The sequence below is a fragment of the Chionomys nivalis genome, chromosome 4 (genome assembly GCF_950005125.1).
Source record: "Chionomys nivalis chromosome 4, mChiNiv1.1, whole genome shotgun sequence".
Lineage (NCBI taxonomy): Eukaryota > Metazoa > Chordata > Mammalia > Rodentia > Cricetidae > Chionomys > Chionomys nivalis.
In genome coordinates, this window is record NC_080089.1 from 65682728 (window position 1) to 65709404 (window position 26677).

The 26677-nt window shown below is 38.0% G+C and overlaps 1 protein-coding gene across 6 annotated transcripts in view; it reads left to right on the plus strand.

Moving 5' to 3' along the window:
* Positions 1–410: 410 nt before the first annotated feature.
* Positions 411–26677, plus strand: part of Herc1 (HECT and RLD domain containing E3 ubiquitin protein ligase family member 1) — a 172797-nt gene continuing 146530 nt past the window's right edge. For 4 of the 6 annotated variants that reach the window (XM_057767483.1, XM_057767487.1, XM_057767488.1 and 1 more), the window contains exon 1: positions 415–555. The gene's annotated coding sequence lies outside the window, so the exon portion shown is untranslated. Of the gene's footprint in view, positions 556–992; positions 1008–26677 lie in introns of those variants that run through there. The other 2 variants (XM_057767484.1, XM_057767485.1) reach the window with 2 other exon arrangements.

Below are 26677 nucleotides of genomic sequence, written 5' to 3' on the forward strand. Positions count from 1 at the left end.
CTCAGCCGAGATAAAGGGGTGTGGCGACTCGGCCCGGCCCCAGTTTTTCCTCGAGGTCCTGGGTGGCCCCGATTCCCCGGCAGCACTAGGATTCGGATCCTCTGGTGAACTGACCCGTTCGGGCTCGCTAGATCCATCAGCGCCTTTGTGAAAAATCCCCAATTGTCAGTTCCCTACGGAACAGAAGTGACTTCGCGAGGACTCAAAGGGAACACACGGGGTCTCCCGAACCCCAAAGGTCTCACCGCTTTCAAACCCTTACTCCCTAAACCGGCGTCCCCGCCCCTCCCCTCTTCTCAGGTTGCCTTCCTCCTCCCGCGCCCGGCCCGGAGGAGGCAGGACCAGCGCCCCGGATCTCGCGAGAGTTCCCACAAGTCCCGCGAGACTCGCTCGCCGCTGCTGCTGGGGCTGCCGCCGCCTCTTACGTCTTTCCCTTTGACAAGTCGCCGCCGCTGCAGCAAAAATATAAAGGACGCGGCTAGCGCAGCCGCTGGCCAGCCAGGTGCCGGGCGCTGGAGCCGCACCCCACCGCCGCCAGCCCCTGACCCGCGTACGGTAACAGCGCTTTATTTTTCACCATCTGGACCTCCCATGTGTGTGCTCGGCTGGCCCAGCCGGGCCACTCGGGGCCGTTCCCGGGCCGCCCGCCGAGTGGGGCTGCCGGCTCCCAGTGGACGGCGGGCGGAGGCCTGAGGAAGCCCCGGCCCCTCGGAAGCCTCTTAGTAGCCGAGCTACCCGCGGGAGGGCCGAGGGACCCGCCCCTGAATAAGCTCGCTGCCCGCGTCCCTTGGCTCCTCGGGTTGCGTCTGTGACCTTCTCCCCTTTATCCGCTAACGAGCGCTGCTCCCTTAGCCGGGACTGGGACCGGGGAGCGGCTCTCCGCGCTCTTCATCTTGGGGAGTCGCGACTCCGGTGCTCCCGTTCGCCGGCAGACTTCAGAGGGGTGAAGGTTGAGACGATGTGTCTTTCTTGTCTGTGCCTTTGGGTGGAGGCTGCTCATCCTTTCGGTAAACCTTTCTCCAAATCTCTCAACCGATAAAATAACAGTTTCTAAAGACTTGGCCACCTGGAGCGGAGACGAGACTATTGTGTAGTCTCCGGAGTGAGAGGTGGTTGGTAGTGATGACAGGAGCTATCCCAGGGAGCAGTGATGGGTGGCGGGTTCCTGGGAGACAAGAGGACAGAAGCTTGGTTCTTACCTCTCCCAGTAGGTTATGTAAAGACGCGCTGTGTGTGTGTGTATATGTGTGTGTATATGTATGTATGTATATGTATGTTAGCTGTGGAGCTTAAGGATAGAATCTGCGTTTGCATTAGTTTCAAAAATGTCTGTAATACTTTGAAGGTGTATATAGGTAATCAAATAACAAGAGTGATAAATTTCAACGAATTAGCAACCCATCTTCAGAGAGATAACATTTCGTTATTAATATTTTGGTATATTTCTAATAGGCCCTTTACGTTTTGGTTAATAGCACTTGGTTCGTCCTTGAATGGTACATCCTCATTTTATGTGTGTTCCCCAAATGATTTGTTTTGTCATTCCTTTGGCCCACTTGATTAAACCGGTTACTTGTTCATTATCACTGTCTGTACCCTGCCATCACCATCTTTTATTATGCCTTCTTCCAAAATGATTTTTGCTCAAATGGCTTTAAAAATCAAATGTTAACATTTTTCTTTTTGGATTTAATACTTGAATATTTTTATAGTTTTGTTTGTGATGAGTCCTCTAAATTGGGCCAGTATTTATGTAAAGCAAAAGCAATATTAATTACGATGAGAAGAAAACTAAGCTTCAAAGTTTTTAAAAATTGATGGTGATGTCCCTTTGATTATAGGTTTCCATACCTGTGTGCTTTACAAGCAAAAGTGCATGTCCTGTGTGCCTGTATTGTGCATAAATGCACACAAATGTTATACATGTTTGTCCTCTACCTGTACACAATTTGTATATCTTAGAAATAAACTAAAATATTTTGTCATATTATTTGAGAAAGAAGCAGCATTAGGTAGGGCAAAGAACGGTCAATTATAATATTTTCCCCAAATCACATGACAGGGTTTTGTGACAGAAAGTTATCTAGGGAGGTTGGAAACTTGGCACCTTTCAAAACTAGGATAGATTGTCAGTTGTCATTGGATGGATGGCCTGTTAAGGCCTCCTGTAATTAGTAGCTTTTATAAATTTTGCTTCCTGTATGGTTCTTATCACTTCTTAAATTTCCAGTCTTGCTATTTACATGTGACACTAATCCATTGATTTCCTGATCATATATTTTCTCCATGCAGAAGACATGCTTGTGGCGTGTGGAGGAGAAAGCAATGGAAATGCATCACTTAATTTGCTCATTAATGTAAACATGTATGAAAATACCATTTTATTTAAATGAATTTCAGAGAATATGTTGTTGATTGGGTTGTACTGGTTATTAGAAGTTGCATGTAACAGATAGTGAAGAGCCTTAGTATATTAAGAAAAGTGACTGGGTGCAGTGGACAGCTGATTTTTAAGTTTGGTTTTTTAGAATAAAAGTGACAATGGTGATGTATTTGGGATAAGGTGAAGCTTGTGTTAAGTAAAAGCATAACTGAAGCAAAAGTTGAATTATAAGTAGAGGCAGAATGGTCAAGATTTCCAGGCCAGTCTTGGCTATGTTGGAGATACGGTTTCAAAAAACAATGGACAAACTCTTGAAATTTTGTAGGTAGACAACCATAAAAGGAACAAACAGTTGAACAGAATTTTTTTTAGTTGTATATAAAACTTTGCCTTACTGTACCCATAAAACAGTTTGTTTTGGATACCTCCTAGATATTATCAAGATCTTGAACAGAAATTATTGACTAAGTCATTTAAAAAGAAGATTATAAATTTAGCAAAGTCACTTAAGATAGTTTTTTTTAAAAAAAAAAAAACTGAAAGGAGCATGAAGTAGGTACTTAAAAGATGCCCTTTTGGTTATTATTTTTTTTTCTGCTGGCCCTGTAAATGAATGGGAATATTAAATTTTAGAGAAGCTCTATTAGCAAGTAAGTATGATGGTTGAAACAGATGATGGTTCTAGGTTTTATTTTTAATTTTTTTCTTTTTGAGACAGGATCTTATGCAGCTTAGGCTGCTTCTAACTCTGGCTGAGACTGCTCATGAGCTCATCATGATCCTCCTGCTTCCACTTCCCAGGTGCTGAGGATATGGAGAATACTGGTGTGTAGTACCATGCCTGGCTTGATTTGTTTGCTTGGTTTTTTGAGTTTTTTGTTTTTTGTTTGTTTGTTTTGGTTTTGTGTTTTGGTTGAACGTGCTGTTTACTGTGTTGAGCAGGCTGAGATCTGACTGCCTCTGGATCCAAGTGCTAAGAGGCCTTACTCCTGACTAATTGCTAAGTTTCTCATGACTTTTTGAGTATTAGTCATTGATTTTGTAGAAATCCTCTCATTTTGGCTTATTTGATAGTTTTCTCATGATTAGATTGAAATTACTCATGTTTTGACTGTAGCAATGATACTGTATCAGTGCATTTTATGGGGCTCATAGTGTTGATGTGTCTAGTTACTAATGATATTTTAACCTTGATTGCTTTGTTCTGATGACTTCTGCTAGATTATTCTAGGTGAGGTTACTTTTGTCCCTTTGTATTCTCATTGATGTATTAATATATTTTCTTGTAGGAGATACTTCAGAACTATAGATAGGTGGTTTCTTTCAAACTTTCTCCTCTTGTTTGTAGCATACATTGTGGAAGTATTTGTATTTTCCTCATTCTTACATTTATGAATTGGACTTCATCTATAAAGGATTAATCCCCTTTCTCACCCATTTGTTAATTTGTTTTAGTATGGTGGTGTGGGTATTTGTTTGATTCTACTGACTGTTATCCAATATAATAGTATTATGTTGCTCATATTGTTCCAGCTTTGGCCTCTGGGACTTTTTCTAGTTCCACCTTTTCCTGTCTCAGGAAAGTCCTGTAGGAGAGAGGAACAAATAAAAACTATGTATGTTATGTATATGAAGATGTCATAATAATCCCCATTATTTTGTATGCTAAACTGAAAAGTTAATAATAATATAATTTTTTTTCCATTCTGCTTCCACAGGCTAGTAATATTCAGCCTGTTTTCTTATCCCAGTCCTGGGATTAACCACTTCTGGGAGTTCTGGTACCTTTTATTGGAGAATAGTACTTAAAGTTGAGCTTTGGATACTTATTCCTAGGCCTTTGGATAAATTAGGAAGTATATTTAAAAAGCTGGCCCTCCTTATGTAAGGATTGCACGTCCATAGATTCAATGGACATGATTGAAAATATTTGCAAAAAATTAGTTATCTATTTGTGTGTTTGTATGTGTGTACTTGTGTTTGTATGTTTTTGTATCGTGTTTGTGTATGTAGTAATTAAAGGGCAACTCATGAGAGTTCTCATCTTTCACTATGTGGATCTAGGGGACAAAACTCAGGTTGCAAGCCTTGGTGACAAGCCTTATTAGCTACTGAGCCATCTCACCTACCCTAAGTAAAGTAACTGTATTATATTAAGTATTAGATGTAATTTCTTATGTTATGGGTAGATTGTGGGCAAATATGATGCAGGTTTTCTCAAACCTTTTCTACTTAGGTTAACCTTTTGTCAAGTTTTTATGTGATCCTGAATATATAGATTTATAAAGTAAATATACAAATGAAAGTTTTACTGATAATTGTAAACTTATTTTAAAACAGCTATTTTTGCATGCATATGGATTTACTAAAGATGAAAACAAATTTGAATATTGAGATATAGGTGTGCTTACTTACTTTTATATAAGAAATTAAATCTTGACTGAATATTTGATACTACAGGACATAGAGGTTCTTCCAATATTTTTTAGAATTGATCAATATTTTGCTTTTATAGTCAACAGCATTGATATTTCTGCTTCTCATAAATTCATAGTACAAAATTGCAGAAGTATGTTTAGAGCCATTTCAGAAATGTGGCAAAGTGTCCTAATTTGAAATCAAAATTTAATGATTTTTATGTAAAAGTCAAGCCAGCAACTTTAAAAATCCAATGTCCTAACATAGAACAATCCAGATATATATTAGTTTGATGCTTATTTGCTGAGGAATGATACAAAAATATTGGAAGTCTTATTTTCTGTAATTCAACTATTGTATTTCTATATGAGTGGAACATTTTGTTTGCATAGTAAAAATAATGCAATCCATAATTTATAGTCACCTCAATCTGAGCCATGGTGTTGTTTCTGGCATTTCTCCCTGGCATTGCATGGTGCCATGGCATGCACATGTTCAGAACCAAGGCTTCAGTATAGTACAGCATGCAGCAGGGTCAGTGCTGCTAGAGACTCACTGGGTTCATTCTTGTGTCCAGAAACCTATACTGTAGCTAGACTTTTGACTACCCCTGAATTTAGTTACATTATGGAATTACTGCTCACAGTTTAAGAAGTTGACTATAAGGGACTGGAGAACAATAGATTTTATTTGCCAGGGAGGAGATGATGACTCTGGATCCTATTTCCTGAAGATACTGAAGGGCAACTATATTTATTTCTTTGTACATTAAAGACCATGCATTTATATGGATACTTTTTCTTCCAAAACTACAAGATTGTTCTGACCTTCCCTGATTCCTTATTTGTATCTTCTTTCTGTGACAGAAGCCTGGATCTCAGTATAGTAACATACCTTTGTTAACTTTTGGAGCATCCATCAGGTAGTTAGTTTGCTAACTTATGAAAAGCATTCACTAAATTGATTCCGTGTGCAGTGTCATCTTCAGTCTTAGCTATTTAGGTTAGCTGTTTTATTCCCTGCTTTCTTTAGTGTGGCTCTGTTACTTTTATGCAGTGCAGTTCAGTTCCTTTGTGACTTCTTTATTTTCTATTTTGATTTCTCTCAGTCCTGGTTGATGTTAACTAAGTATTATTATTATGAATGATGATGATTTCAGAAAAGAACTCTCAAGTATTTCACCTTGGGCTCAAACTTGGTATTCTCTTGCCTCAGCCTTCTGAGTGTTGGGGCTACAGGCATGAATTCATCATACATGGATGTTTTTGTTAGTTTTGGTTTGTGAAACAGTACAGTTACTGCCACAGCTGTTAAACTTTACTGCTTAAAGCGATTACTCAGAAGTATCACTCTGTCCTCCTTTCTACTGTGTTAATCCTATGTCACTGTCGTTGTATCTCTTTTTCCATGTCCATAAGGTATCCAGAGTTTAAATTTATTTTTTATCTATTCCTCTGTTATTTTACTCAAGTTAACAGATTATGTGCATTTTAAAGAATTAAATGTGTGTGTTGCATCCCACAGTACACATATGGAGGTCACAGGACAGCCTGGAATTGGTTCTTTGCTTACGTGATGTAGGTCTCGGAGATCAAACTTAGGTAACAGATTTAGTTTGCCGCACTTTTACCTGGTGAGACATCTCACTGGCCCCTACATTTTCTTTTACTCATTTTTTCTCATGTAATTTTTAATTGACTTATAAACAACATACCATAAAACTTACCCTTTAATTTAATTAATACATTATTTTTGAGACAGAATCTTAATATGTTGCCCAGGTTTCAGATTCCTGGCCTCAAATGGTTCAGCTGCTTCTATCTCCTGAATAGCTGGGAACAGGCATATACTACATACATCCTTTTAAAGTGAGCAAGCCAGGTTTGTGTAGGTGTTTGCTTGCTTCCTTCCTTCTTCATGCACGTCTCCTTGTGCCTCAAATTAGAGGTCCTCATGGATCTTTTAAATATTGGATTACAGGACTTTGCTGTCATGTAGTTAAAAAAGTATATTCATAAGGTTGTGCCAGTTATTGCCACTTTCTAATTCTAGGACATTTTATCATCCCCAAAAGAAACCTGTGATCATTAGCAGTCACTTCCCAGGTCTGTATTCTGTTCTACTTTCTGTGTGGATGTGCTTATTCTGTTCTGGGTATTTCGTGTAGGTGAAATTGTATAATATGTGGTCTTTTGTTCTTGGTTTCTTTAAATTAGTGTAATTCATTCATTTATGCTGTAGCATGTATGAGTACTTTAGTTTTTTCCACCTTGGCTAAATGATATTTATATAACAAATGTTATTCATCTATGTTTCAGTTGATGGCCATTTTTTTTTTCTACTTTCACTGAGCTATGTCTCTAACTCTTCTATTCCTTTTTACATGGAGAGTTTATCATAATCTTTTGCATTTTTCACTTATCAGTAATGTATCCCAGAAATGTTGCACACTGGTTCATTCTTTTGAAGATATATTATTTTCATACTCCAGATTCTTTTTTTAAAAAATTCTTTTAAAAATGGTCATAATATATAGGCCATGCTGGCCTTGAACTTACTGTGTAGACTATACTGGCCTTGAACTTTCTGAGTAGACTATGCTGGCCTTGAACCACAGATCTCTGCCTACCCCTGCCTCTAGAGTATCTTGGTGTTTTTTTTTTTAATAGCTGTATAGATACAGCTACATCTATGTACATTTGGTTGTTTTCTGTATTTTGCAGTTATAAACATGTTTCTATAAATGAACTTGTAGATACCTATTTTTGTGTTAGTAGAGGTAAATGATATATCTTTCTAGTAGAGTTCTATAAGTAGAATTGATGGGTCAGAAGTTTAATGCCTATGTAGTCTTGCTAAGTATTTTCATTTTTCTTTATATATGTACCATCAGAAATTTATGAAAGCAGTTTTTTCCTATAGACTTACCAATAGGATGTAGTGTTTCATTTTAATTTTTTCAGAGATAAGTGATTAAAAATGTTTTGTAATTATTGTGGAAAGACTTGTGGTTTAGTGGATTGTTATAGATTGAAAAATATATTATCCCCCAGTCTTGTACTGATACATATAAATTATTATATGTAGGTGAAATTGATTAGAATATAATATCTAGCCTAGTCATGATTTCTTATTTGAGCCTTTTCTCATTTAATGGAAGTATAGGATTGATTCATAATGCCTGTATGCTAAAATTCTTGAAGTGGTTCCCAAAAGATATCTGAATTTGGAAGAAAGAGCTTTTCTTCTTCTGGGATTTGTTAAAATAATAGTTACTGGTTCACTTTTCATGATAGTTAATGATATTTTGAACAACACATGCAGTACATATTGACATCTTTGGTATCAAGACTGATTTTTACCAGCAATGATGGTATTTGTAATTTGTTACAGTTCCTATAAGCAAGAAGACCAATATTTTTTTTTAAAGATTTATTTTTGTTACTTTAAAATATGTGTATGTGAGTGTGTGGGTATGTGCATATGAGTACAGATGCCTGAGATAGCTAGAGACACCACATTCCCCTAGAGATGGAATGAGAGGTAGATGTGAGCCTCTTGTTGTGGGTTCTGGAAACTGAACTGCAGTCCTCTGTAAGAGTAGTGTGAACCACTCCAAGCCCCTGCAAGAAGACCAATATTAAAATGAAACTGAGAGTTTACAATTCTGGGTTACAATGGTCCTATCAAATTTTACTGATGCCATGGAACTAGAACAACTAAAGTCATCTCCATTACAGGGTAGCAAGTAAGGCTGGGGATTTAGGTTCTTTGCCAGAAAGGATACTGCTCCAGGTGCTAGGAACACATTAATTAAAAATCAGAGTTGAGAATGTAGCTCAATGCTTGCCTAGCATACGCTAGTTACTGGGTGTGATCCCCAGCACTGACAAATAAGTCAGTGCATTCTTGCACTTAAGGAACCTATATTTTAGTGGTTTATGATTGATTGATGGTTCCCAGGTAAACAGGTGCTAGGTGCTTGACTGTGAATAGAACCAGTATTTGTCTGGTGGGGTCTTAAAATGTCTTTGATGCTGATACAGACCTCAGATAACACTTGATTTTGGTGATTAGTGGTCTTCATCAACCTTTTGTGTCTCTTCTTTCATATTTCCTTACTTATTTGCTGTGCTGTGGATTGAATGCAGGTCTTGTGCATGTTAGGTAGATACAATACCATGGAATTCCATCCCCAGTTCTCATTCCCCCCCCTCTTCATTTCAGACTTATTTATTGTATAAATTTGAGGTATACTGTATGATTTTTAGTGAAATGATGATTTTAGGTAAATATTTTAAACACCCATTTTACGTATGTATGTATGTATGGTGTGTGTGTGTGTGTTGTGGGTATACCAGAGGGCAACTTTAGGAGTTGCTTCTTCCCATTTGCTTTGTTTTGAGGCATGGTCTCTTGTTTCTATAGTTGCACTGTATACTGTATACTTCAGGATAGCTGGCCTGGCAATTGTCTGGTCTCCACCTCTCATAGGAGTTCTGCTGAACTTAGAGATGTGTGCCGTGATATGTTGTGTATGCACTTCTACTCACTGAACCGTCTCTTTGGTTTATCTTTTTGAGACAGTCTCCTATGTAACAAAATCTGTTTCAGGTTTCCTAGTGCTAGGTTACAGGAGTGAGCCATTTTTTCAAAGTTGCTTTCTTCATTCCTTTTTCCTTCCTCTTTCCCTTTCCTTTTCCTACCTTACTTCCCCCTCTCTTTATCTTCTCTTACTGTGTAACCCAGGCCAGCTTTAGACTTGTGATCCTCTTGCCTCAGTTTCCTGACTACTGGGATTATAAGAATCTCCTTTTTTTCAATCAAATGAAATATGCCATTGTATATATCTCATTATTTCTTTATTCATTCATCTGTTGACAGCTATTGTCTTAATTGCTTTTCTGTTGTTGTGAAGAGACAACATAACCAAGGTAACTTATACAAGAGTTTTTCTGAGGCTCATGGTTCCGGAGGGTGAGAGTTCAGGATCATCATGGCGGTGAACATGGCAGCAGGTGAACATGAACAAGCAGGCATGATGCTGGAGCAGTAGCTGAGAGCTTACATTCTGATCCACAGGCATGAAGCAGAGAGAGTGCTGAGAATGGCATGAACTTTTAAAATCTCAAAGCTCACATCCAGTGACATACCTTCTTTAACAAGGCCACACCTCCTAATCCTTCTCAAACAGTTCTACCATCTAGAGACCAAGCATTCAAGTATATGAGCCTATGGGGACCATTCTCCTTCAGACCACCACGTCTTGACCACTGTGATAATACCATAGTGCACATGAGAATCTAGATATCTCTGTGAGGTGATGATTTTACTTCTGTGGAGTGTATATCCGGAAGAGACTTTAAGTTTTTTTTTGAGTAATTTCCGTAATGAATATTCTAAGATACATTATTTTAGCCAGTGGGTGTCTATATCCTCCTTAACACATAGCATTTTATCTTTTCTTTTGAGACAGTGTCGTATGTAGCCCAAGTTGGACTCTACTTTGCAGCTGAGAATGACAATGTTCTAAATTCTTCCTCCTCCTCCTCCTCCTCCTCCTCCTCCTCCTCCTCCTCCTCCTCCTCCTCCTCCTCCTCCTCCTTTTTTTCTTCTCCTCCTCTTTCTCCACCTCCTCCTCTTTTTTTCCCCTCATTGTTTTTTCAAGACAGAGTTTCTTAGTAGCTATGGATCCAGTCCTGGAACTCATTCTGTAGACCAGGCTGACAGGCTGACCTTGAACTCACAGAGGTCCTTTGCCTCAGCCTCCTGAGTGCTAGGATTAAGGTGTGTGCCACCATTGCCTGACCATTCTAAATTCTTGATTTAAAGTGTTGATTGAAGGCTGGAAGTGAGCCTGAGTGATAATCGTAGTTCTATTTTCTTACAGTTTTTAATTCTTTTGGAAAGAATGAATAAGGGAGAGTGGAGAGATGTGTATAATTTAATAATAATATGGTAGAGAGTAGACAGCTGCATATGTAAACTATAATGCTGGTTATTGAACACTTATGTAGGCAATAGTCTGAGCAATTTCATTTACTATTTTTAGATTGACAAAATTGCTTAGTTTTGAAGTGTAAATTTATTGTAGAATGATTAAATCTAGCTAATTAACATGTATTTGTCACTTTTTGCAGCTGTAACTTAACTAACTTGTACTTTTAAAACATTTTTCTGTGTGTTATTTAATACTCCTTTAAATCTGTAAACTATTTTGCATATGAGGAAATTGGAACACAGAAAACACAGGTAGTTAGTTAATGATGCTGACTGAGACCTCATCAGTGAAATCAGTGTTGACACAGATATTCTGGGAAGCAGATCACAGGAATAGCTGCCTCCATGTGATGGTTTCGGAGGTCTGAAGTCTCATCCAAGTAGTATCCTGTGGGTTGGACCATTTTTTCATGGGCGTTGAGGAATTCAGAATCGATAGTAATACAATTTTTAGGGCCTATATATTTGGTTTGATTTTGAAAAATATGTGTTTGGTTGTTTTGCCAAGAAAAGGAATAGGTATTAGGATAGAATAGTAATTAGTGAAAGGATCAGGTTTTGCTGCAGAAAAACCAACATCAATGGATTCTGAAATGTCAAGGTTTTCTTGGTAGACCTTGAAATTCAACACTAACAGGCAAGGTTTAAAAAAACTGTCTAAGAGCAGAGACAAGCTGAAAAATAATTCATATAAGTTGTTGGAGGATAGGGCTGCTTGTTCGTCCCAGCCATCCGGCTAACTTAGCCCCGAAATAACCACACAGAAACTGTATTAATTAAATCACTGCTTGACCCATTAGCTCATTAGTTTCTTATTGGCTAATTCTTACATCTTAATTTAACCCATTTCTTTTAATCTGTGTATCACCACATGGCGGTGGCTTACTGGGTAAAATTCTAACTGGCATCTGTCTCAGGCGGAGGATCCATGGCTTCTCTCTGACTCTGCTTTCTTCCTCCCAGAATTCAATTCTGTCTTCTCCACCTACCTAAGTTCTGCCCTATCAGGTCAAGGCAGTTTCTTTATTTATTAACCAATACAAGCAACACACAGAGGGGACTGCCATATCACCAATTTTAGCTTTTTATTCTATAAAATACTTCTGGTAGTCAGGCAGAAATTATTCTCATATTCGATAAAGTTCTTCGGGGAGGAACTGCTGGGGGGGGGGTGTTGAATTGCTGAATTCCCTGAGCCAGAACCAGGACCTTACTCTTTCTCTGGGACACTGCTAGAGTGTGAGTGGTGGACTTCTGCATTGTTTTCTTTGCAGTTTTGAGCTTTTAAGTAAGTGATTGGGCCAGCAAGGCGGGTCACTAGGTACAATCCCTTGTTTGCAAGTATAGTATTCCATCTGTAGAACACAGTTGTATATAGAACTGACACCTGTAACTTGTTCTCTGACCTTTACACATGTATCACGGCATATGTCTCTACCTCCAAACAAACAAACAAATATATAAAAAGTTATTAGAAAGTTATTTGACTTGATAGCAAGAGTGGGCCAAGATAGCCTGTTGTAATTAACATGTTCCTTTATTTTTGTTTGGTTTATTGAGGGTATGTGTGAGTGTAAGTGTACAGGTTCACTCATGCACAGTGGCCAGGATTCCAAGGAGATGGAATTACAGGTATTCAAAGGATACTTGGCTTGTTGTATGGTGCTGGGAGCTGAACTCCAGTGCTTTTAATCTCTGAGGTACCTCTCCTGGCTCCATTGGTATCTTCTAAAAACAAAAAAGGATGATGGTGGAAGTCTAGGTTTTGTTTGGTTTTTTTTTTACCCCAGTGTTGGGATTTTTGTCCTGCTGGGCAGGTGCTCTACCTCTAAGCTACATTCTCCATCCTAAAGCCTATTTTTAAAAGTATTTTAAGACAAGAGTTATAATTGAGATATAAAACTGAATACTAACAACTGAACTGTTGTAATATTCTTTAAACTGGTGTTTTATTTTTTAAAATTATTATTTTGAGGCCGGGTCTCAATTGGTAGCCCTGGCTGACCTGGAACTTATTTCATAAGCTTTACTTTCAAAGAGCTGCTAGCTTCTGCTTTGATGTGCTGGGATTAAAGGTGGATACTCCCATGCCTGGCCCACAGTGTTTTAACTACAATGTCTAGTAGGCTGTGGCAATATTAAAGTGGTTTTGATTATGTTATGGGTTAGTATAGAGCTGAGAACTTTCTGTTTCTGGAAGTTGGAAAAAGACAGTCTAGTAGCTTCTTAGTGAGTAGATGTAAGGCAGTAGAGAGATGGCATAAACGTTGGTTTATGCATTTTGAAAACAGCTTCAGTTGTTTTGGTTACATTAAAATTATTCTGAGATAGTGAGAGGGTATGCAAAATAGAGGAATAAAGTAAGATAGGAATTTAACAGAAGCACTTAGCTTTAAAGTAGTTGGTTACCAACAAGATGTGACTTTGTTTTCCAAAATTTTAATTGCTGAGTATTTTGCATTCTTAAACTATTATTTAAGATGTCTTTCTGTTCTTTCAAAGCTATTTTATTTTCTTATGCTTTCTTTTACTACTTTCTAATCACTATCTCCCTCTTATCTGCCATCTTTTGGGTTGGCTCCTTATTTCAGAGTGAGCAGGCAGAAGACTTGGTTTTTGTACACAAGATAAAACTAGTTGCTTATGAGCTCAGTGCACTCGAGTCTAATGCCATAAACCTGATGATGATAAATTCCAGAAGTACTAATGGCCCATGGTACTAGAAAGTAACAGTGACTGCAATATTGTTTGCAAATCTGCAATGTCTTTTCTGTGAATATTGTTTTATTAAGTAACTAAAAGTAATTTGAACCTTTCTTCACAGAAAGCTTTTGGTCAGCCTACTGTTAAAGAAGTTGTAAGTAATAGGAATTATATAGGCAGGCTTATCAAGTGGATTGCTGGTGAGCGTCTTGTCAAGAGATTTTTTTTTTTAAACTCTAGATAAAACCAAGGACTTTGGACTTTATGTAGTAGGAGCTGCGGGCTGTGTTCCTGCCGCCCCAGCTCCTGGTCGCCTGGCTAGCTTATGCCCTGAAATAACAACACACAAACTGTATTTTTTTTTTTTTTTTGATTTTTCGAGACAGGGTTTCTCCGTAGCTTTTGGTTCCTGTCCTGGAACTAGCTCTTGTAGACCAGGCTGGCCTCGAACTCACAGATATCCGCCTGCCTCTGCCTCCCGAGTGCTGGGATTAAAGGCGTGCGCCACCACCGCCCGGCCAAACTGTATTCTTTTAAACACTGCTTGGCCCATTATATCTAGCCTCTTCTCGGCTAACTCTCGCACCTGGACTAGCCCATTTCTAATAATGTGTGTAGCACCCCAAGGTGCGCTTACTGGGAAGATTCTAGCCTACGTCCATCCTGGGTCGGAGCTTCATCGCATCTGCCCTGGCGATGAGCTGCATTGTGTCTGTCTCTGAGAGGAGCTGCCCTGCATCTGAGCTCACTTCCTCTTCCTCCCAGCATTCTATTCTGTTTACTCCACCCACCTATGTTCTAACCTATGAGGGCCAAGCAGTTTTTTTTATTAATTAACTAATGACCTTCCTCCATCATTTCCCCTTTTTCTGTTTAAACAACAAAAAAAAGGAAGGCTTTAACTTTAACATAGCAAAATTGCATATAACAAAACAGTTATCAAGTAAAAATTACAATATTTACATCTATTTTATCTTTATCATAACTAAGGAAAACTATAACTATAACTAACTATTCTTCAACTGCATCAAAGACTCCAGAAAGATACAATATTACCTAAGCAAACAAGAAATAAGCAACTTTCAAACTCTAGAAATGATAGAGACATCTCGCTGCCTTGACAGTTACCCAAAGTTTCTCTGTAACGTTGGGGCATCCATCTTCGGCCTACAGGCCCATAGTTTCCAGCAGACATTTCCATGAAGCAGGACATTTCAAAGGCAGTTCAGTCACTATCTGCTGTGTCCTGCAGAATGTCTCGCAGATTCTTTCATGAATCAGGAACCCCGAAAGATCATCTCACCTTTAGGCAAGTTCAGCAGTCCTCTCTCTGCGGGTTCTTTGTGTCCAGTTTATGCAACAGTCCAGGCAAGAGCAGTTTCTTGCCCAAATGACTATCAAACTCCATAAGGATCCTCTTCGATGTCCATCTTCTTCTTGAAGTAGATTGGTACTGCCAGGAGCAGAGTGTCTCATTGTCATGAAAAGTCCTAAGTTATTAAAACATTAAATAGCATATTCTGTAGTCTTTGAAAGATATGAAGAATGTCTATCTAAAATATATCTATGTACATCTAGAAAATCTAACATGACTACAAACTTGACTATTATAGATAAGTATTCATTAACAACTTATATACATAACATTTTTACATAAGCTACACAATGACAATACCTTAATCAATATCAGAAATACATATACATATAACAAAATTAACCTTAAATTTAAATCACTAAAGCAAAATCCATATCAATGCAGATTATTCATACATATATCATTGTTCGGCAAATGTTCTACCTCCACCTCCTTCCTAGATGATTTTTTAAAATAGTACTTTAACTATAATATGATCAGATGGCCACTTTTGTCTATGAGTTTATCTCTTTTGAAAATATATAGAGATTATATTTATTCAGTACTAGGCAGCTAATTTAATTCCCAGGCAGCATTCTATCTTAAAAAAAAAAAAAAAAAAGGTGTGTAGTGGTGCATGCCTCAAATCCCAGCACTCTGGAGGCAGAGGCAGGTTGATCTCTGTGAGTTTGAGACCAGCCTGGTCTATAGAATGAGTTCCAGAACAGCCAAGTCTTGAAAAACTAAACAAACTTTAAAAAAAAAAAAATATTTCGGGTCTAGATAGATGGCTCAGCAGTTAAAAAGCATTTGCTGCTTTCCCAGAGAACCTAGTTTGGTTCCCGGCACCCATGAGGTGATTTACAACCACCTGTAACTCCAGTTCCAGGGGCATTTCTCCTCTGCTCTCTACAGGCCATGGACGTAATACACATAGAATGTTTACATACATGAAGCCACTCACAAGTGTACATAAAACGAAAATAAACAAACCTTCAAAACCAGAATATTTTAAGCATATGTTTCACTAGTTCATAATTAAATATAATAAAGGGTTATTTATTCAGGGGAGACTCGTAGATCACTGTCCTATCACACTCCTCTGCACAAAACGAGGAACAGAAACTGAGTTTAGCAGCCAGAAACAAGAGCTGGAAGCAAGAGAGAGCTTTACAGCTGCATTTATAGTATAAGAGACCACGCCCAAGTGGGCTGGTATCTTAAAGGCTATTGGCTGAAGGAGCGGGAGGGGCTCCCACAGCATTTCCCCCCTTTGTTTAAATAAGAGAGTTTTAAGCCCAATACAAAACTATATACATTAGGAACAGATATCGAGTATAAGATTAGAATTATAACCAGCATAAACAATATTAAGTAAGGAACATATGCTAAATTTTTTAATAAACATTCTATCCTGTGGAATCTAAGTCTTGTATTGGAAATGGCTTGGCAAGATCATAAAAGGACAGTAACTGTGACTATCTTAATCTTCAACCCCATCGAAGGCCTGATAAGGGAGATAATGTTACTTGAGTAGGCAGAAAGTGCAATCAAGCTGCTTCCAAAATGTATGTAGATGACAGAGACAACTGGCTGCCTGAGCAATCACTCAAAGTCAGTGTTGAAGCAACTAACTTAGCTATGGTCTATAGTAATTGACGGATCATTTTCAGAGGCAGGGAATTTTTCAAAACCATCTTACCCTGTCTTGGCAAGATTTGACAGTCTTTTTTCTTGTATCCTGCTTGTTCAGTCCAGACATCATGCACTTTGTCAGTGGTGAGGCATGGGCAGTTTCTTGCCCAAAGACCTATTGTGCCAAGAAGAAGTCAAACTCCAAGTGGAGTGTCTTTCATGCGCAACACTCTCTCAGGAATAGATCGGTGCTGCCAGGAATAATCATGTCTCACATCAACAGAATCATAAGTTATTTAAATTCCAAGTTCTGCAGATCTTTGAAGTGGTCGAAGGTTACCTATCTATGCAGAGTACAATCTCTATGTATCTAAAGAACCTAATTAGTCTGACTGAAAGTATAACAAGCATGAATGACTATTGACCTTTAATATTTAATACCTATATAACTTAAAGATTAATACCTCTTATCAGGATATTAAACAATCTTTAAACAACTGTGCAGTAAAGGAGGACAATGACATCAAAATGTAAACAATATATAAATATCTTAATCAGAGGTAGAAATATATAATACAATATGATAAATATGTCCTTAAATTGTATCAATATACAGAATGTCTTAAACAGGGGTAGAAACATGCATTCATACAGTATGACAAAATAACTTTACATAGATTTACAAATATTATAAAGGGAAATAACAAATGCAAATTGAACTTCTATCAATATACAAGAAACTATACTTGTAAATTGTCCATAATAGCTCATAAGTATTTACTCTATTGCTCACTAATTATTATTATTATTATTAGCATGAATAAGTTTACACTAATTTACCTATTATTCCATTCTATCTTCTCCCCCCCTTTTTTTTGAGATCTCTAGGCTTACATAATTTCCACCCCAACTCCCAACCCTATGCAAGTAATAATCAGCCCCTAAATGTTGTCTCTAACCATGAGGACAAACTTTGTTGGGAGAGGGGACTTCGCTTTCTAGAATTGCTTCCTGCTGTCATGGGGGCAATGCTTTTTCTATGGGATCCTGTAAAAGTAAAATGATGGTTAAGTTTAAAGATTGCTGTTTTGTATAATTACAAATGGTCTCTGAGTAGTTGATAGGGTCTTTTTGCTTGTTTGTTTTGAAGTTCTTATTTGGAGTTTTAGCTAGAATATTGTAAAGAAGGTGCACCATTTCCGCAGCTGGTACCCCAAAACTGGCCTCATAGTAGCGCTATCAGCATCATGACATCATGTCAACCAGGTGGAGTTGTTGTTTGGGGACCCATATTCTTCCTGGAATCATCAAAGATTACTGAAGAAAAATCTACTGTTCATTGTGGAAAACTTAAGCATTATTATTATAGACATATATTCAGTGAAAGATACGATATAAACAATATGGGCATGGAGAAAAGTAAATTATTTCCTTAAAATCTATCTTCTTTTTGTCCTATACCAGATAATTCCTGACAGGAGACCGAAATTCTAAATTTTTCTTTTAACAACATGTTTGGATTTAGAGAATAGCCATTGTCCAACTCCAAAGCCAGCTCTTATTTTTAAGTAGAGATGTGTACGTGTCCAAATAATCAAATTTTACCATGCAGATAATACAGCATCATAAGGCAGATTTCTCTTTGCTTGTTGATTCTTTCTGGATAGCTATCTTTTTATCTTTAGGCATTTAGATGTTCAAGGTCTCTCCACTCTTTGATGATAAATATTTTCCTGCAAAGACAAGAACAGAACCCTACCCCAACACTTATGAGGTTTCCTTACCACCTGTATGTTTGTCACCTCTGTGGATGAGCTGCCATTTTTCTTTCTGAAGAGATTTTTCTTTTTCAAACCTAATCTTTATTAATTTTGATGGTATCCATAACTTTTCTTCTCTCATAGAAACAAGAGCAAAACCCCTTCCCCAATGTAGCACATCTCCTGGCTTCCTTCCATTGTGAGGTCATCCTCGAAATAATCTGGCTGATTTAATTCAAAGACTTTTCTATTATCCAGTGTCTGTCTGCTGATGTTGTCCCTTTCTTATTAGCATTAAGAAAATTCAAGGTTAATAACGCATTATGTAATCTATTTCTGGGGGTATTTTCCATCCTTTTCTGTTTGTTTAACATAATCCTTTATAGTTCGGTTTGATCTTCCTATAATTGCCTCACCTGTAGGATTGTTTGGTATACCTGTAATATGCTTTATATTATAATAAGCAAAAAACTGTTTCATTTTCTTAGACACATATGCTGGACCTTTGTCTGTCTTTATTTGTGCAGGTATACCCATGATGGCCATAACTTCTAATAAATGCATGATTACTGAATCAGCCTTTTCTGAGCTCAATGCAGTTGCCCATTGAAAACCTGAATAAGTGTCAATGATGTGGTGTACATATTTTAATTTTCCAAATTCTGTAAAGTGGGACCCATTCAGCTGCCAGATCTCATTCCTTTGAGTACCCTTTGGGTACTCCTTAGCTTGTTGCCATGTAATAGAAAACTCTTTTCTTTAAACCTTTGCTATTGACATGATGTTTCTTAAGAAATTCTGAGGCCTTCAGCACACTTCCAATCAATAATCGATTGATTTCTGCATTACCTTGTGCTAGAGGACCTGGCAGACCCATATGGGATCGGATGTATGTTATGTATATTCCTGATTATATCTTGAACCTGTATGAATAATGAAGTCAATTCTGTATCATCTGGTATAAATTCAGCAGTTTCAATATATAAGACAACTTTTTCTGCATATTGCGAATCAGTAACTGTATTAAGAGGTTCTTTAAAATCCCTTAGTACCATGAGAATAGTATATAATTCTGCCTTTTGGGCAAACTTGTAAGGGTTTTTTTACCTTACTCAATTTTTCTGATTTGTAACCTGCCTTTCCTGACTTATTTGCATCTGTATAAAATGTACAGGTTCCAGTTATTGGAGCATCACGTACAATTCAGGGAAGAATCCAAGTAGTTCTCTTTATAAGGTTAATTCTATCATTTTTGGGATAATTGCTATTAATTTCTCCCCCCAAATTAGCACAAGCTCTTTGCTAAGATTCATTGTCTTCCCATAATTTTTAAAATTTCATCAGCAGTAAAAGGAAGTATATAATCTCTGCTAGGTCTATAACTGCTAGTTGATGAAGTCTCGATTTGCCTTTTATAATTAATTCAGAGACTTTTTCCACATAAGTTTTTAATTTTTTACTTGGTTTATGTGGTAAAAAGATCAATTCTAAGGTAATATCTTCCCTCTGCATTAAAATTCCTGTAGGGGAAATTCTGGAAGGCAATATGACAAGAATACAATTAAGATTTGGATTCACTCTATCTATATGTGCCTCCTGTAATTTCTCTTCAATGACCATCATTTTTTTTCTTCTTCAGCTGTTAATTTTCTGGGACTATTTAAGTCTTTGTCACTATCTAAGGTTTTGTTTAAATGAACTGTTAGGTCAGGTGTTATCTCAACAACCAGTCATAGACTGTAAATATCTCTTAACAATCTTTGAAAGTCTGTAAGAGTCCGCAATTGGTCTCTCCTAATTTGTGCCTTTTGTGTTCTAATTTTCTGTAAACCTGTTTTGTAACCTGGGTAATTGACAGAATCTCTTCTTTGTATTTTTTTCAGGAGCAGTTTATAATCCCCATTTAGGCAAAACCTGTTTTTACTTCTTCAAACATTCTTTCTACAATATCTGCATTTGAGTCAGATAACAAAATGGTGTCCATGTAATGGTAAATTATAGTCTTAAGAAATTGCTTATGTATTATTTCCAATGGCTGATTTACAAAGTATTTTCCCAGGTTGGTACTATTGAGTATTCCCTGTGGGAGGACGGTCCACTGGTATCTCTTAGTAGGCTGAGAATTATTATAAGTAGGCACTGTAAAAGCAAGATTTTTTCGATTCTTCTAAAGGTATAGTGGAGAAACAATCCTTTAAATCAATAACTATAAGAGGCCATCCTTTTGGTAATGGAGAAGGCAGAGGAATTCCAGACTGTAGAGGTCTCATAGGTTGGATAACCTTGTTGACAGCTCTTAGATCTGTCATCATTCTCCATTTTCCAGATTTCTTTTTAACAACAAATACAGGAGAATTCCAAGGGCTGATTGATTCTTCAAAATGGTGAGCATCTAATTGCTTCTGTACCAGCGGTTCTAAAGCCTGCAGTTGTCTTCCGATAAAGGCCATTGTTTAACCCATATGGGTTTCTCAGCTAACCATTTTAAAGGCAAGGCTGTTTGTACCTCCAAAGGTTTGCTAGTTGCTTTGTGTTCTTTTGCAGCATGAATGACTGGTGACCTTTGTTTGTAATATTTTATAATATCTCTCCCAGAAACATGAGTTTTTTTGGCTGCAGGAATGTTAACCTGGGTATTTCATTGCTGCAATAGGCCATGGCCCCATAAATTCACTGCAATATAAGCTACATATGGCCTCAGCCTACCTTTCTGTCCTTTTGGCCTTATGCATTCAAATTACCTCTTGCTTTGTTTTACTTGAGATAGGGTTCCAGTTCCTAGGAATTGGGTATCTGCCTCTTGAAGAGGCCAATCTGGATGCCAAGAGTCACATCCACACTTGTGTCTAGAAATCCCTCAATTTTAATGTCATTTATACACACTCTTAGCTTTGGTCTTTGATCATTTATAGAAGTCTGCCAAAATATATGTTTCCTATTTCCTACTGGAGTTTTTGACTCATCTTCCAGGTCTGTTCCATCATCCAGAACAGTATATTTTTTTTACTGTAGGCACTGGGTTGTTTAATTTTCTTGGTGAGATCTGTTGTCCACAGTGACTGGGAATGACTGGGCCTTGTTTGACATCAGGGCCTGCAAAAGGCCCCCCAAGGAGTTTTCCAGTCATATTAGGTTGCCTTGTGTGTTTCTTACCAACTTACATTTATTAGTTCAGTGTTGGCCTTTGCCACACCTCCTACATATACCAGAAGGCTGAGTCCTCCTATTCTTTGCCATTCCTAGAGGAGACATTATTCCTAGGAATTCCTTGTCTACAGTCCCTTCTTAGCTGTTCTATTCTTCCACAATTAAAACGTTTGACATTTTGGTGTCTCCTCATACCATTAATATCGCTTTTCCTACCCAAACTTCAGTACTATAGTCAAATGTTTCAACATTCATTGTATGCAAGATCCATTCCTCTTTGGGTGCTAATCTAACCTTAAAGGCCCAAGAATCGTCTTACATTCTAAGTTGGCATTTTCAAAAGCTAAAGATTCAATTAGTACATATCTAGCTTCAGGGTCGTCACTTTTATTTGTTCAGCCTTAGTTAATCTTTGTAAGAAGTCAGTAAAGGGTTCTCTGGCCCTATTTAACCCTAATATATGACTCAGTCCTCCTTCCTAGTTCCAAGCATTTAAAGCTGCTGTGCCGCATAGGGACAAGGTGCTTTTGTCGTTTGAGCCTGTTCTTGAGTATCAAAAATTTGATTTTCAGATGTCTCAAATCCTTTTGCTTTCCCCTGTTGCTCTACAATTTTTGCCCTCTCTCTCCAGTAACACTTCAAAAGCAGCTGAGGTCCATTTTCTAGGACCACTGAGATGAATTGAAGCCAGTTGTGTGGAGTAGCCTTAGTGCTCGAAGCCCACATTTTTACTGTTTCCCTGACAACAGGTCAATGTAGCACATAAGAAACTATTGCTTGTTTTATTTCTTTTAGATCGCTCATACATATTGGTTTCCATGCATATTCTTTGACTACCTTAGGGTACTTTGTGCCAGATGGTCTTTCTGAGGAAATTACTGGATATGCAGTTGTAACTCTGTGTAAGTCATCCTAGGGTCTGGCACGTACTGATGATGCTAAATCCTGTCCTTGTACCTTCTGTCCCTGCTCATTAATTTCAGTAAATTCCTCAATCTTTTCAAATCTTTTTACTATTGACTTTTTTAAAGTCTGAATTTCCTGTAATATCTCATCCTTGGACATATCATAACTTTTTAACAGATTTCAATAGTTAGATTCAACAGTACAAATTCTTTCAGATAATTTTGTCAAATTGATGCTATTTCTCTTCTTAGTATTGAACCACGTTTTAAATGAGATAATATTGAAAACAAAGCTAATTCCTAGAATCAAATAAAGGGAAAGAAAATAGTGTAAGTCTTGCACAATACCTTCCATAATATAAGCAAAATAATTATTGAACTTCTCGATGTTATCAGTCGTTTTTTGTAGTTTTTCAGATCTTACCTGTTGTAATTACAATGAATTGGAGTAGGTGTAATAATTATTATCGGCCAGCAGGTGTCACAGTTGTAGATACATGGCAGAGAGACACTGGCAGCAGCCAACAGCATGTGTTGTTTAATTAGGTACTGAAAAATACGCTTTTTAAAAGATATTAAGAGCAGTTATTAAGGTGATCAAATGATTCTAAGAGTTGGGGCCCAGGAAAAAAAAAAAGAAAACCCAAAGTTTTCTGTCAATGCAAGTTGTAGACTGTGTACACTGCAGGAATCGTAGGCAGCAGTGTGTGGGCTGGTGTGTAATACACAGAGAGGCAGTATGTGGGTTGCAAACTGCAGAGCGCTGATCAGCAGCCTGCTGCATCTGAGGGCTAATTAGAGCCGTGGGCAGGAGAGTCAGTGCCCAATGCGCCATGCGGCTGGTGAACTGAGCCTAAAAAGTGTGGATTGGTCCCCATGTTCAGGCGTCAGATGATGACGGAAGTTACAAAATAATCCCATACTAGTTCAGAATTAAATAGAATAAAGTGTTATTTATTTAGGGGAGACTCACAGATCACTGTCCTAGATCACGGTCCTCTGCACGAACGGGGAACAGGAACAGAGTCTAGCAGCTGGAAGCAAACTTTGGAAGCAAGAGAGAGAGAAGAGAGAGAGAGAGAGGAGAGAGAAGGCTTTACAGCTATAGTATAAGAGACCATGCCCAAGTGGGCTGGTATCTTAAAGGCTATTGGCTGGAGGAGCGGAAGGAGCTCCCACAGCATATGTTGATATAAAAGTTTAGAAAATAGAATAAAGAACTTTTAATGTGCCAATTTTGAGCATCAAGAATTATCGACTCAGGCCAAATGTGATGGCTAGCATTTGGGAGACAGCATCAGTAGGATCCAGAGTTCAGTGTCATCCTCAGCTGTATATGCATATTTGAGGCCAGCTTGAGGTACATGAGAGCCTGTTTTTCGTTTTCATTTTGTTGTTGTTTGTTTGTTTGTTTGTTTTTTAAAGGCTAGCGAGATGGCTTGTTGGGTAAAGTCACTTGCCACAAAACCTGAGGACCCAAGTTCAGTATTGGGAATCAACATGATAGAAGGAAAGAACAGACTCTTGAAAGCTGCCCTCTTGACTTTCACATGCCCAATATGCACCTCTCCACCAAAATAATAAATAAAATCTATAACAGATTATCAGTTCAAAAATATCTTGTTTCAGCCATATTTCTATCCACTGATTTCCTTGATTCTAGTCCCTGGATTGTTTAAATTTGCTTTTGTCTTTAATAAATGATAAGGTTATATGTATTACAAAGGATTGTTTTAAAATAAACACATGATTTATTTCATTAAAATAAAATAACAGTAAAAAGATACTATATTTTAGATTATGAGAGTGACTGCCTACTTCACCAAGAGGGCCACTTGGTTACTGAATTTCACATGTTTGTGAAAGAATACAAAAGGATTTTAAAATAGCTTTTGTTACTTCACTTTATTGGCTATATGGTTAACAAGTAGGGAACATGCAAAGCATAACCCAGTATTAAATGGTTTCATATAAAAGATATATGGGAATTGCAAGATAAGAAAAGATTTACTCAAGGGAAGGGCAGATAGGACCTGAATCGTTAGACCTGAAGGGAGTACAGGAGTTTTTAGGTCAAAAGGGTCAGCTATTTCAAGAGGCAAGAGGATGAATGATCGATTGTGCAGAGGTGACACAGTAAACACATCTCAATTGAGTGATAAAAGGGATTGGAAGGAATTACTGTCTAACTAGAGCAGAGATAGCAGAAGTATATGGGCTGTCAGAAGTACACTTGGTAGGCTGTGGAAGGTAGTTTTTGTGATCCCTAAGTAAAATGAAGGATTTTCTCTTGGAGCTTGATCAGTTGCAGTCCTGGCAGGAAAAAAAAAAGTTGTAGATATTTCAGTAGGCTTAAGGAAAGCAACAGGATTGTGATGTTCCTAAGACAGCACTGTTGAGAAGCTATCAGGACCTATAAACTGGAAGAAGCATGAAGACCTGGGGCCTGATGAGAGCTGGAGAAATGGAAGCCAGTGTATTGGCTAAGACTTGTGGCCTTTGTGGGAAAAATTCTGTGAGGTTGAAGGATGTCAGAGAAATAAAGACCCTAATTTCTTTTTCATCTCATCTTCCCATCTTACCAGTGTTCTTCTTTGGTCTAATGTAACAAGAATTAAGAAAAGGTGGGGGATTGTTATAATGAAGATGCTTGAAGGACTTTTTAAAATGAATTTTCAATCTTCATAGAAACAAAAACACAGCATCTGATACACTGTTCCAACTTAAAACAAAAAGGATGAAGGCAGTCTATTACCTGATTTATTTTTAAAAGCCTCATTATGGCTAGTTTATTTCATTGTAGATTTATTATGAGACCAATATTAATTCATCATCCACAGAGTTCCTGAGGGAAGTTGGTACTAGTGTCTGAAAGAACAGAAGAATAGGATAGAATACGAGTCTTTAAAATCATGTTTGGTGAAATATGCAGGGCCAGAGTAATAAAAACAAGCATATAAATAATAGCAAAACAGGCAGAATAGGATAAATCTCTTGTCTGTCTAAACAAATATAACATGAGAGAGGAAGAACTGATTTAGTCTATATTGGTGAACATGGGGTAATTACAGTGTGGAAGGCTTTGGAAGATGGAACTTTCTGAACAAGCCTTTGCAGTAGTATGAATTTTGACAGGAAAAGATTCGGTAAGTGAGGACCCTTAATCATACAGAGTAGTGTGAAAAAAGGCACAGAAATGGAGCATTTGGTTTGTTAAAGATTAGGGCAAAGGGCTGGAGAAATGGCTTAGTAGTTAAGAGTGCTTGTTGGTCTTGCAGAGGACCTGTGTTTGTTTCCCAGCATCTACATGGTGGCTTGGAGTCCCCTTAACTCCAGTTCCAGGTGATCTGACATTCTCTTCTGGCCTCCATGCACCAGGCAGACACATGGTGTCATGCAGACAAAAACACCCATACATACAAAAATTAAATAACTAAAATAATAAATTAGGGGGACAGTTAATTGAATTGGAGTTGTGGGAACTAGCCTGCTTCTGAATGGACTTCATAATGGCTTGGTAGGAAAGAGCTTTCACCTTGTCTTTAATAGCTAGGCAGTGATATAGTTGGTTGTTAGAAATGAGCTTTAGATTAACCTGGCAGAAGTAGATAGACTGTATTAGGACTTGTACTTTCCAGAGCAGGTTATGAAAGGTGACACATGGCTGTGCCAGTGGGAGTGTGTAAGAGATTGCCATTCCATATGCCATATAAAAAGGAAAGAAGTTAAAGAAGACTCTGGTTTTGGCCCCAGGTCAGCCTCAGGGTGATGTGCCCAAGGATCTGGTTTTTTGTTTGTTTTTGGTTGTGGTTTTTTGAGACAAGGTTTCTCTGTAGCTTTGGAGCCTGTGCTGGTACTAGCTCTCTGTAGACCAGGCTGGCCTTGAACTCAGAGAGTTGCTCCTGCCTCTGAGTGCTGGGATTAAAGGTGCATGCCACCACCGCCTGGCTAGGATGTGTTTTTATAACAATGTAGGAAGGGAGTGTAGGAAAGTGTGTATGTGAGAGTGTGTGTGTGTGTGTGTGTGTGTGTGTGTGTGTGTAATGGAGAAGCTGGAAGAGGTGGTGGGGCTAATTTTGGATATGGTGAAATGGAGATAAGAAACAGTGACTTGGCAATGTTATTAGGCGTTTTGAAATGTAAGACTGTTGTTCTGCAGAGATGCTGGCCAGGGAGGGAACTTGTGGGACTAACTAGCAACCTCAAACGGACAAAAGGCAAAGGCCTGTAAGTCATTGAGTTCTTTTCCTTTGTTTTTTTTGGGTTACTTTTTAAGCAAACAACATACAGCAAAAATTACCATCTTAATTATTTGGTAATATTTGACAAGTGATTTAACTATCTCTCTCTGCCCATTTTATTCCTCAAAATT